The sequence below is a fragment of the Dipodomys merriami genome, unplaced genomic scaffold (assembly GCF_024711535.1).
Source record: "Dipodomys merriami isolate MVZ:Mamm:240054 unplaced genomic scaffold, mDipMer1.0.p SCAF_2301, whole genome shotgun sequence".
NCBI lineage: Eukaryota > Metazoa > Chordata > Mammalia > Rodentia > Heteromyidae > Dipodomys > Dipodomys merriami.
This window is the reverse complement of record NW_027203718.1, coordinates 4,538-17,055: the sequence shown is the minus strand read 5'-3', so window position 1 is coordinate 17,055 and position 12,518 is coordinate 4,538. Positions and strand designations below refer to the sequence as shown.

The 12,518-nt window shown below is 42.5% G+C and overlaps 1 long non-coding RNA gene across 2 annotated transcripts; it reads right to left on the bottom strand.

Annotated features, from left to right (window-relative positions):
- Positions 1–303: 303 nt before the first annotated feature.
- On the bottom strand, positions 304–10,578 carry LOC138835229 (uncharacterized). Of its 2 annotated transcripts, XR_011374520.1 has the most exons (4): positions 9,622–10,578; positions 7,762–8,535; positions 5,420–5,544; positions 304–768 (listed from the first exon to the last, which is right to left on the bottom strand). It is a non-coding gene; the product is annotated as an uncharacterized lncRNA (long non-coding RNA). The 2 variants fall into 2 exon arrangements; XR_011374519.1 differs by lacking the exon at positions 5,420–5,544 and having other exon boundaries at positions 9,622–10,576.
- Between the last annotated feature and the right edge of the window lie 1,940 nt (positions 10,579–12,518).

The following is a 12,518-nucleotide window of genomic DNA, read 5'->3' as shown; positions in this document are numbered from 1 at the left end:
TCGCCATACCAAGTAGATTTTGAAAAATAGTCTGTTACTTATTATATTAAAGAAAAATTTAAACTTGTAGGCTCTTCAACTTTATATCAGACAACCTAAACTTTGCTCAGTGGACTTGGTACTTAATATTTGGATCATCAAGTGCCAATTCCAAATTTAATTATACAAATAATAACTCTACTAATAGAGAATGTTAATGGTTTCTTATAGATGGAGCTGAAGGTAAAACTGTTGAGACTTTTCCCACGGAAGAGACTATTCTTATTACACCTCTTCCCATGGTCTTCCAACTGCCTCAGTTCATTAATTTTTTTTTTTACAAAACTCGAAAATTTCCACTTTATTCACCCAGATGTCTTTTTAACACTTCAAAGGCTGTTTTTGAGAAATAATAAAAATTTCAAAAGCACAAAAAATGCCACCCAAGTTAAGAAGTTTTGAGATCAAGCAGATGAAAGGGAAAATTTGAGTAAGGAGCGAGTTTAGTGTCCTAGCCATGACAAAATCCTAAGAGTTAGTGAGTGAACACATGACTCTGCACATATCCACAGAGTTGAAGTCACATGATGATTCTGGCTCCTGGTCCTCCTCTTTGCCTTCCTGGTCTGACACACCATTCTCTGGGATGCTGAGCTCTTCTTTAGGCTTTCTTCATTCCCCTCCAGTAACTCCTGCTTTATAGGCTTGCACAAGATAGGCTTTTTCTTCATTTTGACATTTGGTTTAGGTTGAGAAAGCTATTTTTTTCTCCAATTCAATGCTGTTTGCCTATAAAAATCACAATAAGAAAAACCCAACTAAGACAAGCATCCTTGGTTAAAGGCATTCTAGGTTGTAATCTCTGAACTTTTAGGACCTACTTTACTCTTGGCTTTGACTGTCTTTTGTCTTCCTTCTCAATCAAACTCCCCCCACTCCCACTCCTAGGGCTTGAACTCAGGGCTTAGAATCTGTTCTTGTTTGCTTTTTTTCCCCCTCAAGGTTAGTGATTTTCCACTTGAGCTGCAGTTCCACTTCCATCTTTTTGGTGATTAATTGGAGATAACTAAACCATGATGCTCAGATCTCAGCCTTCTGAGTAGCTAGGATTACTCAATGAATTTTCAGGAAGAGGCATCATGATGTTATGGGATTTCATGAAGTCATAAATATGATGATACCCAAAACCTTGAACAAGGACATTCTCAACTTCACCCCAGCATAACCATTGAAGTGAGGGATTTTAAACACTTATACATTAGTACTGCTCATCCTCCCCTCAGACTTCAGGATCACACATCACATTTGACTATCAAGCCTCACTGGTTACCTGGAACTCGCAACAACATTTTCTGCTTTCCTTTTACTTGGAGACCTGAAACTTGAAGATTAGGATTTACTTTGTTCAATTTTGAGTCTCCTCGGTATTTTTCTTTAATTTTTGTTAATCAGTTTTTAACTTGAAGTGATACTCTGCTAAGATCAAGGCAACCTAAGACATAGCATATCATTTTTAATTGTCTCTTTGCTTAGTTTACTTTAATCAAGGGATTAAGAAAGCTATTATAAGGTTTTTGGTGGGGGTAGCATTGTGAGGGGAAGGGCAAATGGACAAATGTGGTGGAAGTACTTTATGTGCTCCTACAAAAGTAAACAATGAAGGTGGGGGAAAGTGGCTCACAACTTTAATCCCATCTATTCAGAAGCTTGTCAGCAGGAAAAATCAGTGAGTTTCATCTCCAAAAAACTACCAAAAGAAAGGAAATGGGTTGTAGCTCATGTGGTAGCATGCTAAGATTAAGCAAAAGGAGCATAGATATGGTACTCAGGCCCCGAGTTCAAGACCTAGAATAAGCACAAAACAAACTAACAAAACCTGCTGAAATTGCTTTAAGAAGGGTCTATGAGAGAAAAATGGTTAGGGTAGATTTGATTTGGGAACATTTGGTATCTGTCACAGTATATGCGAATAGATCCACTATAGGTTGCTGTGGAAATATTATTCCTTGTTCCATTATGAGCTATTTGGATTCACTATTTCAGTGTGAAATGATATTTCTTGAGAGAAAATTGTCAGTTTGGAGCCCAGCACTGCTGGATCATGCCTATAGCCTTAGCTGCTCAGGAGGTGGAGATCTGAAGACCAATGTTTGAAGCCAGCCCATGAAAGAAAGTCCATGAGACTCATCTCCAAAAAACTACTAAAACACTCCTGGAAGTGGTGCTGTGACTCAAGTGGCACAGCACTAGTCTTGAGCAAAATTAGCTCAAAGACAGCATCCAAGCCCTCAGTTCTAACCCCAGGATCAGCATATACACAGAAAAATTTTAGTATGACTTCTGAACAAGGTTTTGTACCATTTTTCCATGAGTTCATTTTCAGACAGCACTATGTTCTGTGGGAGGCTTCTGTGTTCTGGCTTACATGGCATTTCTATTAGATGATATGTAATAGGCATGTACACAAAATTCCCTCACTCAAATTATATTTTTCAGTTAACAATCTATTATGGGAAAGAATTGAATTTCCCCATTTTTTAAGTACTCAATGAATTTAACAGTATAAATTTGTAGATTGCTATTTAAGTTATATTCAATTTCTATTAATTTACTCTTTTAAAGTTCTTATTCTTAGTTTATGTAAGTATGTATGTATGTATGCATGTATGTATTTTGTTGGCCATGGGGTCTGAACAAAGGGCCTGGGAGCTGTCCCTCAGCTTTTCAGCTCAAGGCTAGTGCTCTACCACTTGAGCCACAGTACCACTTTCTGCTTTTCTGCTTATGTGGTTCTGAGGAATTGAACCCAGGGCCTCATGCATGTGAGGCAAGCACTCTACCATTCAGACACCTTCCCAGCCCCTCTTTGTTTAGTTTTAAAGTGCCTTTAATGACCTTTCTTAATATAAGATGATATAATTCTATAACTATATCTAGTTTTTAATAGGTTGATGATTTCCCATAGATTCACCGCCATCAAAAGATACAAAGTATTTCCTTCACCCTTAAAAGAACAGCCAACTTCTGTTTCCTCAGAAGTTGCACAGAGGTTCTTCCTGCAGAGTATCTCATACTTATATCTAACACCATGTGACAGAACAGACAATAACAATGTCTTGTTATTCTGTTATCCTCAGAAAATAAAATGCTATTCAAAAAGACTTTGGACCTTTGTTTCCTCATGTTATTTATAATTTAAGGGAGCTCAATGCCAGACATTACTATTTTCTGTAGTTGTATGTTACAAGATCTACATTCATTCCCATGGAATATTTTATTTTTGTTGGGTGTGGTGGTCCTTGTACTAGGGCTTCAACTCAGAACCTGGTAATGTCACTTCAGTTTTTTGCTCAAGGCTGGGACTCTTCCACTTGAGCTACCTCACTGCTTCTGGCTTTTTAGTGTTAACTGGAAATAAGACTGGGTAGGTGATGGAGTGGGTATGACTGTGATACATTGTATCCATGTATGGGAACGTCACAACCTCCTTCTTGTACAACCAATACTTGCTAATAAAAAGAAAGATAATTAGAGGTCTAATTGTTCACAGTAAGTTTCTTGTAATTTCCCTTCTTATGTCTTTCTCATTTTTTTCATGCTAGCATGTGCTCAGTGCTGACCCTTAGCTCTTTTTCTTATGGCTAGTACTTCAGCCACAGCTCTAGTTCGTTTTTGCTAGTTAATTGGAAGAAAGAAACTATCTGATATTTGTGCCTAGGTTGTCTCTGAACCTCAGTACTCAGATCACAGCATCCTGAGTAGCTAGGATTACAGGTGAGAGCTACTCAGATCCTTGTTGTCTCCTAAATTATCCCATGTCCATTTCACAATGGCAGTCCATTTCCATGCTTCCCAGCTTTGCAGAAATAGCTTAATTATAATCCAACACCAAGTCTAACCTCACCACAGATGCTATTTTTTGTGTCATACTCTGACTATAGACACCCTTCTCCTGGCTGATGCATTGCAACAACCTAGATGGCTCTCATACTACGCCACAAGGATAGGAAGCCAGGAAACACTAGCTTAGAAGCTGTTAAATCAGAGGAGCAAAAAGATATCGTAGTGCATTCTGCTGTGATCTTATTCTGACTTAAACAGCCTTGTCATCTATTACCAGGAGTAGCTTTGACATCACATTCTGAGTAGTGACTGGGTGTAAGCTGGTGTGTCCGAGCTGACTATAGTATTGTCCTGAGCCTGTGCAGACTGAAGAGACAAGCCAGTGCCAGTAGCACACACATTGGAATAACAAAGCAACCTATAGTTAGGCATTGCCACTCTTTGTTCTAGAGTAATGAATGAATGACTCTCTAATTTCTTGACAAGAAATTCCTGCAGACCCATATGCAGCTGCCTCATCAGAGCAAGTAAAGAGCCTGGTGCTGCCTGGAGGAAACACTGTGAGAAGCTGCCAGAAAGCATCTGTTTACTGGACTCATGGGGCTCCTCTGTCCTCTAGAATTAATGACAAATGAGGAGCAAACACCTCCCCCTCTAGACAGACATACACAGGAAGAGCATTGCCACAGCACAACAGGGGACTCTCAAGACAAACACTTGATCTGTGCTGTCAGAACTGAGAGGTTTTTTTTGGGGGGGAGGGTCCGGTTGTGGGGCCTGAACTCTGGGCCTGTGCCCTGTCCCTCAGCTCTTCAGCTCAAGGATAGTGCTCTACCACTTGAGCCAGAGCGCCACTTCTGGCTTTCCATTTTGCTTATATGGTGCTGAAGAATCGAACCCAGGGCCTCAGGCACGCAAGGCAAGCGCTCTACCACTGAGCCAACTTCCCAGCCCCAGAGCTGAGAGTTTTTAATGACACTTCATCCCACAGTGCTCCCTAAAACCTTCATCCCAACCCTGCTCCTTTCATGTCCCTGACAATGTTTATAGGCATCCCACATCCAGACTGAAGATGTTCCTTCATGTTTGGAGTAAGTCTGATCAGACTTTATATGGATCCACTGCTCAGTCAGAACTCTCGATCCCTCCCATCCCCATTTTGATACTGTGTGTCTCTTGACCTATTCCTGTCTTCTCTTTTCAAGATTCAGTCAGGGCCGGGTACAGGTGGCTCACACCTGTAATCCTAGCTACTTAGAAGTCTGAGATCTGCGGATCGTGGTTCAAAGCCAGCTCAGGGAGGAAAGTCCGTGAGACTCCTATCTCCAATAAACCACCAGAAAACCAGAAGTGGCTCTGTGGCTCAAGTCGTAGAGTGCTAGCCTTGAGTTGAAAAGCTCAGGGACATCACCCAAGCCAAGCCCAGAGATCAAGGCCTATGACTCAAAAATAAATAAATAAATAAATAAAAGAAAGCAAAAACATACAAAGCTCAGAATGGCAAGCAGCTGAAAACAGGATGGAATAAACCAACATTATCTATGACAGTTTTCAGGTTATGCAGAGAATTGCCTGCATTGTTGAAGCCCAAACCCACCTGATAGCTGAGTTTTAGCTGGCTGGCATGCCCATGATGCCAGGTAATGATATTCACAAGTTTTGTTATATTATTGGATGAGACCAATAGGCTTCAAGTTGGGAAGCTGAAAATTTTCTATTGATCTAGAAGGAGAAATATATCAGGACAAGAAATGGGATTAACACAATGCCAAAAGCAAAAGGCCATCCAATCCAAGGAAGACAGAATAACTCTGTCTCTGAAAAGATGATTCTCTCAAAGGAATCCTGAGCTGAGTATGGTGGTCTATGTTTGCAATCTCTGAATTTAGGAGGCTGAGTCAGAAGTTAGGTTGAGACTAGCCTAAGTTCCATGCCAAGAGAAGAACACAAAACCAAACCTCATCTTACAAAATAAAAGAAGGACTGGGAATGTGGCTTAGTAATAGAGTGCTGGCCTAGCACATACATGAAGCCCTGGGTTTGGTTCCTCAGTACCACATAAAGAGAAAAGGCTGGAAGTTGTACTGAGGCTTGAGTGGTAGAGTGCTAGTCTTGAGCAAAAGAAACTCAAAGTGAATGGTGTTAGGAAAAATGTAAAATTAATGAAATAGCATCTCTCTCCCTCCCCTATATCCCTTCCTGCTTTCCTCCCTCCCTCCTTTTCTCAGTACTAGAGTTTATACAAAGGATTTCATGCTTAGGCAGGTGTTTAACTCTTAATCCACACCACGGCCTTTTTGTACTTTAGTTTTTAAGTTAGGGCATCCTGTTTTCTTCCCATCCCAGGACCAGCCTCCCATCTAGCTGAGATTATTGGAATCAGCCCAGCTTGATGATTGTGATCAGATCTCACTTTTTGCATGGGTTGGTCTTGGATTGCCGTCCTCTCAATCTATGCCTCCCAAGTAGATGGTACTATCATGCTTAGCCTTTAAAATGATCACTTAGAACTGGGCGCAAGTGGCTCCTGCCTGTAATCCTAGCCACTCAGGAAGCTGAGATCTGAGGATCGAGATTCAAAGCCAACCAGTGCAGGAAAGACCATGAGACTCTTATCTCCAATAAACCACCAGAAAACCTAAGTGGTCCTGTGGCTCAAGTGGTAGAGTGCTAGTCTTTAGCTGAAGAGCTAAGGGACAGCAGCACCCAGGTCCAGAGTTCAAGTCCAAAGACAGACAAAAAAAAATCACTTAGAAAGATAAAAAAAAAAAAACTCCCGAATTCTCACATTTATTTAAATAACGGCTGCCAGTCATATTTTATAAAGCACTTATGGGGCCCATGAAGTCTTTTATTTTTAAAATACAATAAAATAGTACTAGAGCAGTTGGGATAGTGTTCTGCCAGTAACACAACTCTAAGAGCCTCGGAGGGAGCAAACAAGACGGCTACAGGCCAGCGCCGCCGCCGCTTCTTCTGAGCAGCAGTGAGAAGCAGCAAGCAGCCATGGCTGGGGCACAGGCTCCTCAGGCCAGACCCTGCAGGCAGGGCAGCCCCTCCAAATCCCCCAGGTCTCAAAGGCTCCAGCGCCGAGCTTCCTGGGCTCATCCCTAGGCTGGAGGTGCAGTGTGAAACAGCAAAGGAGCCAGCGAGACTCCTCCAGTGTCAGGGCAACCAGGCAGGAGTGGAGCCAAATGGCCAAACTTGCAGCAGCGACTGCAGCAGTTGTTGCTGCCTCTTGCAGCATGGGCCAGGGCTCCTGCAGCTGCTCAGGCACAGCCAGAGGCAGAGAAAAACTCCAGGACTGACACAGCCTCCTTCCACCCAATCTGCCTAAGATCTGGGAGCTGGATCGGGAGCAAAAGGAGAGGGGTTCATATGGGTGTTGGAGGCATAGGCCTGCAAAACCCCATCTGAGCACCTGTGTGCTCTGAGGGTGCATGCAGGCATGCATTCCTTCCTTCCAATTTATTTATTTTTGTTGGTCGTGGGGCTTGAACTCTGGGCCTGGACGCTGTCCCTCAGCTCTTCAGCTGAAAGCAAGTGCCCTACCACCTGAGCCACAGGACCACTTCCAATTCTTCTCGGGGAGGAAGGGTCACCCTTTCCTCCATGCTGGCCAAAGGTTCTGCCCCCGGTGCAAGGCTCAGGTAATGGTTTGCAAAAAGTACCATTCGTGCTTCATCTTCTTAATCATGTAGAACAGCACCTGGAGACCCCCCCTATGTGTAATCAACTGTGCTTTACCTGCTTTTACAACCTTGATTAGTGGAACTGCTCCACTTTTGTTGACAAGGATTAGCTTTTTCTGTTTAAACTCTCATTGTCTGTGCTCCCATAAAACTGTTTAACTCTCTGCCCCTGACTGAAGATTTACTTCTCCTGCTTGTGTGCTGTATATAAACATGTGATGTTCCAATAAATTTTGTCTATACTCACATGGTGTAGTCCCTTCTTGCCTATACCACACATCGTGTTCCCAGATCCCGTTGTGGAAACAGCAACAGATGGGGTTATGCCGGTTGATGCCTCTGACATCTCCCCCCTTTTTTGTTTTTTAAGTACAACCGTAAGCAAGAGATCCTTTGCAGAAGGGATTTGCAGAAACTATTTTGGAATGTAGACAGCAATATCTTGACAAGACATAATGCAATCAATCCTGTAGAAACACTATGGGTAAAACTGTGCCACCAGGTATGAGGGTCCAATTGGTTTAGCACAGATGCAATTCCCTCAGCCAGACCTTCATATCCCACGCCAGGGAGTTGTGCCAAGAAAGTCTCAATGACTTCCTGCTGTAACTAGTGGATGTCCCAAGTCAAATTTCCTTGCAAGACCGGCAGGTGGTAGTGAAGTCCCTGCCAAGTAATGTTAGAAGTGTTGAATCAAGTAGGAGTGATGCACAGTTTATTGAGCTCTAATCACACTTGAAGGTTAGCTGTTTCTGCAGATCAATTATCTGGTCTCCCATCCACTGCACCGTGTGTTGCAGGGTGTTCAGACGGGAATCAATGTCCTGTTTAATATTGTGCTGATGAGTCTATAGCTGGTGACAGTCCAGCCACTTCTCTACAAAGTCCTTGGTTTGGATGGAGGAATGCAGGGCCACTCCGGCAGTCGCAGCAGTCATGGTGATAGCAGTCATTTCAAGGATCACAGCTACACTCAGACCCAGGAATCTCCTAGTTCTCTTCAGCAGTTGCTGGAAGACTCCTGTCAACAAACCAACAGTGGGGCTCTCCTGCCAAGGTCGGGTGAGATTAACAGGCACCCAGACCCCTAAGCGAGATCTTAATATCAGGAGAGACTGAGAAGGCATTTTAAAAGAAATAGTATGATTTAAGCATGTAAAGAGTCCAGGCTGCGTGGGTTCTCATTGATTGACACTGTCCCTGTGGGCTAGTACATAGGAAAGTTTAATACAACCCTGTACAGTAAAAGAATGGTTCCTGTAAAATGTATAATTTGCCTCATGGGCCCTAGTAAAGTGACCAACCCAATTCTGAGTTGTATAAAATTGCGTGGCAAGTTTTATAAATGCCACTGCTCAGGCCCTAAGTGTCCCCTGAAATTTATATGTGGCCTATGAGGCACAAGGCCTCCATCATGTCAGGTGAGCAAGCCAATGGGTTCTACATGATTTATAACTCCATTGTATAGACGTCACCATCAGAAGAATTATTAGTATACCAATCACCAACATGCTTTTCAGAATAATTGGCAATGAAACATCCATGAGGACCTCAATCTATAAATGAGATGTTATCATTATGCTGTATAATCTTTCCTCTAGGGTTTTGACACTGAGACCACTGAATAGAAACATAAACAAAATTCAATAATTAATGTCCTGTCATACTAGGTTAGGTGGTTGCCCAGTCTTATTTGTATAAGAATGATCCTTACCAATAAAATTTAAGGAAATTGTGCTGAATCGCCCCATATGATTGTTGATTTTATCATCAGGCAAGATGTATGCCCATACCTGTCTTCTGGTTGGTAAGCAAGGTGATGTCCCTAAACACAGTGGTAAAGACTCAAATCCTAAGGAAATAATATAAGGTATTCCTTCCTCACCTGGATGATTAGGGTCTGCATGATCCCATGGTGGAGGAAAATACGTGCTGTCATTTGTGTACGCCACTGGACCTTGGTCTAGCTAATCCACTAATTTTAACAATGGTGGGTGAGTGATATAGGCCCAATATGCATGTTCACTACCCACTGCAGAAGTATTCACAAGCAGTGCAATCATGGCCAAAACAGATATTCAGGTATTCTAGGGGTTTTTGTACTGACCAGGGTGGCTTCGGTCTTGTGTCAACACCTTATTCTGACCCCATGTTGCTGGGGTCAAGCTGGTTTTCTTAAGATAAGGATGATGGCTTCCTCCGGACTTCAACCTTAGGTATGCAAAGCTGCTTACTAGATCTTCTTCCTCAGGGTTGTGTTGTGTTGTTTTTGCTTCTCTGGAGGTCGGATGAGTCAAAAAGGGACCCAGATGTTGCCAGTGGATCCATCTGGAATGATAGAAACACTGTTTTCCCTTATGGGGCATTAGTCTTAGTCTTCATTGATTAAATTTTTTAAACCATATGGGAATAGATAGTGAGATGCTGCTAGAGGGATAAAATGCTTTTCAGCTTTAGTGAAAGGATCACTTTGAGTGAAATTTTAAAAATTTAGAGTAAATAAGGTTAAGGCAAAAGTTTCCCTTAGGGATTCCCCTTTTTTGTTTTTTTAATAATTGAAGCTTAAATGTTTTATGGGTGTGTAAACAGTTGGCATTAGTCTACACAGGTTGATTAAAGAAGTTTTACCTAGGGACTAACTTTAGTAAACTCTCCTAATATTTTTCTGATTGTACACTGGCTTTTATAATATAGTGTGGGGTAGTTTGTCAAGGTGACAACTTTTTACTAATTACATTTTATTCCAAACTAGAGTTTAGGCATAATTTTTTAACTTTTCATAACTGTATGGACCCTTTTTGGGGGGGGGGCTATAGCAGCATAGCCTGTTTAGTACTTTGGTTTGTAAAAGATTTAAATAGTCTAGGATGTTTAAAGGTAAGATCCATAAGAAGTTCCACTTGTAGGTGTTCAGTGGCAGTTTTGTAATTGACAAACAAGTTATAAAAGCAGAACGAACAGTTAGTGATTACAAATTGCATCAAGGCAAATAGGGTGGTTAAGTCCACACAACTGCCTGTAGACATCCTGGTATCTAGGCTGGAGATGGGGGCATTGCACCCAGTTTCAAGGCCTGGAGGTGGGACAAGTCTTACCTTGAAATCCTAGGAAAACATTACCTCCCCAAATACGCCAAAGCATTGTTTAGCTCCTCAAATAGCCTAGGAGGGAAAGGCCATCCTTTGGAATACAGATGTTTAGTGTGGCTCCTGGTGCTTAACTCTCTACTTAAGCCCTTATCTTCGAAAATTTAACATTTGGTCTAAATCTTGATATAAATGATCTTTTTAGTAATTATCAGACCACAATTTTGTTTTATTTTGGTGTTTATACCAATGTTTCTCTCCTTACTTGGGACTTATTTGTCTCAGTTAAATTTGAATTTTCTCCTTCCTTGTTCTAATTAATACCCTATCTGTTTACTTTTGATCTGGTCCTAACAATTTCATATTTTATTCTTAAACAAATTTATTTGGTTAGTGTCAGCCCAGAATTTACTGCCAATTATGGTTTTAAGCATATACAGAGCAGTTTGGATTTAAGCTATTCCCCACATTTCACAACCTCAGCCTTTTACAGCCAACTATTACAAATGGTTGACAAGTTCTTGCCCAGTTAGGCATGCTTATAAAGTAGCTTGCCATGACCTCAGCTCTGATCAATTTTAGAAGAGCCAAACATTATTGCCAAAGTCCCAGGAGTGCTTCTTTCTTTGTTAGGGTAAACGCAACCTTGACATTTCCCTTGGTCACTGGACTTGAACTTAGTGCCTGAGTGCTGTTTTTCAGCTCTCCAGTGCAAGGATTGCACTTTGCCACTTCGGTCTCCAAAGCAACTCTGCCCGCTTTTTTGGCACTCTGCTGGCTAGTTAGAGATGATAATCTTTCTCTGCCTGGACTGGCTTTGAACTGCAGTTTGTAGATCGCTCACCTTTGGTCCTCAGCTCCACCCTCATCTGGGCCCCATCCCATTTCTGGAGTTCCCTCCATACAACTGGTCTCTCCCTCTCTCCACCCAGATCCACCTGAACTCCCATCTACCTCACTTCCTTTTCTCTCAGATACTTCTGCTACCAGGATGATGATGGAGGTCATGTGCTCCCTCTTGGGGGAAATATGGCTCCTCTAATAAACCTTGTAATAATCTTTCTCCTTTGCCTGCCTGCCTCTGCATGGTCCCATAGGATGGATGTGTCTGATCCTCTTTCACTGGTGGCTCCATACTGGGATAGGTTCTCCAGTGCATTTGCTCCCCCTGCACTTCTGAAGGGAGTTCAAACAGCTGCCCTGGGACCTATTCTGAGATCCTTCACTCCAGTCACCAGAGGACCATCAAGGTAACTTTCTCCTGACTGAGTGCTCTACCAGCCCATCCAGCCCCACTAATTAATTCCCACTCCAGGGTAAGTGACAAGTTTGTCTGAGGTTGGGGTTTCTGATTCCAATATCAGTGGTAAGGCCACCTGAGCCTTTCTGGGCTAACTGAGCCCCACCCTCACCATCTGACCAAAAACTTGGCCAAGTGCTGGAATTAGCCACTAGAGGCCTACCATGGCCCAAGGACCCACCTTGGACCAACATAAGGACAGTCTCCACTGGTGGGGCCACCACCTATTTAGGAGCCAACCTGCACTGCAGAGGACACTCTACTCTAGGCACATGGCTTCAGGTCACTTACCATGGGAAGGACACTAAATTTCTTTACATTAAGGCCACCTGGCCTTGGAGGGCTGTTCAGTCCCCATCAGTTAAATTTGGCCCCACATTTAAAACTCCACTTCTGAGAATGCTTGAGCAAGTAGCTCTCTCTCTCTCTCCCCCTCCCCTTAAACTCTGCCTCTTGCCAAAATTACCTGCTTGTAACCTCTTTCACAAGTATTTCATATGCTAAACGCTTTGGTTAAGCCCTGGAAGAATGTAACCAGTAATTGCTTGTTTCTACTCATTAGATAGGAAATGGGTGAGTTTAAGTCTAAACTCCCCGAAATAAAGGCCAACAAGTTTG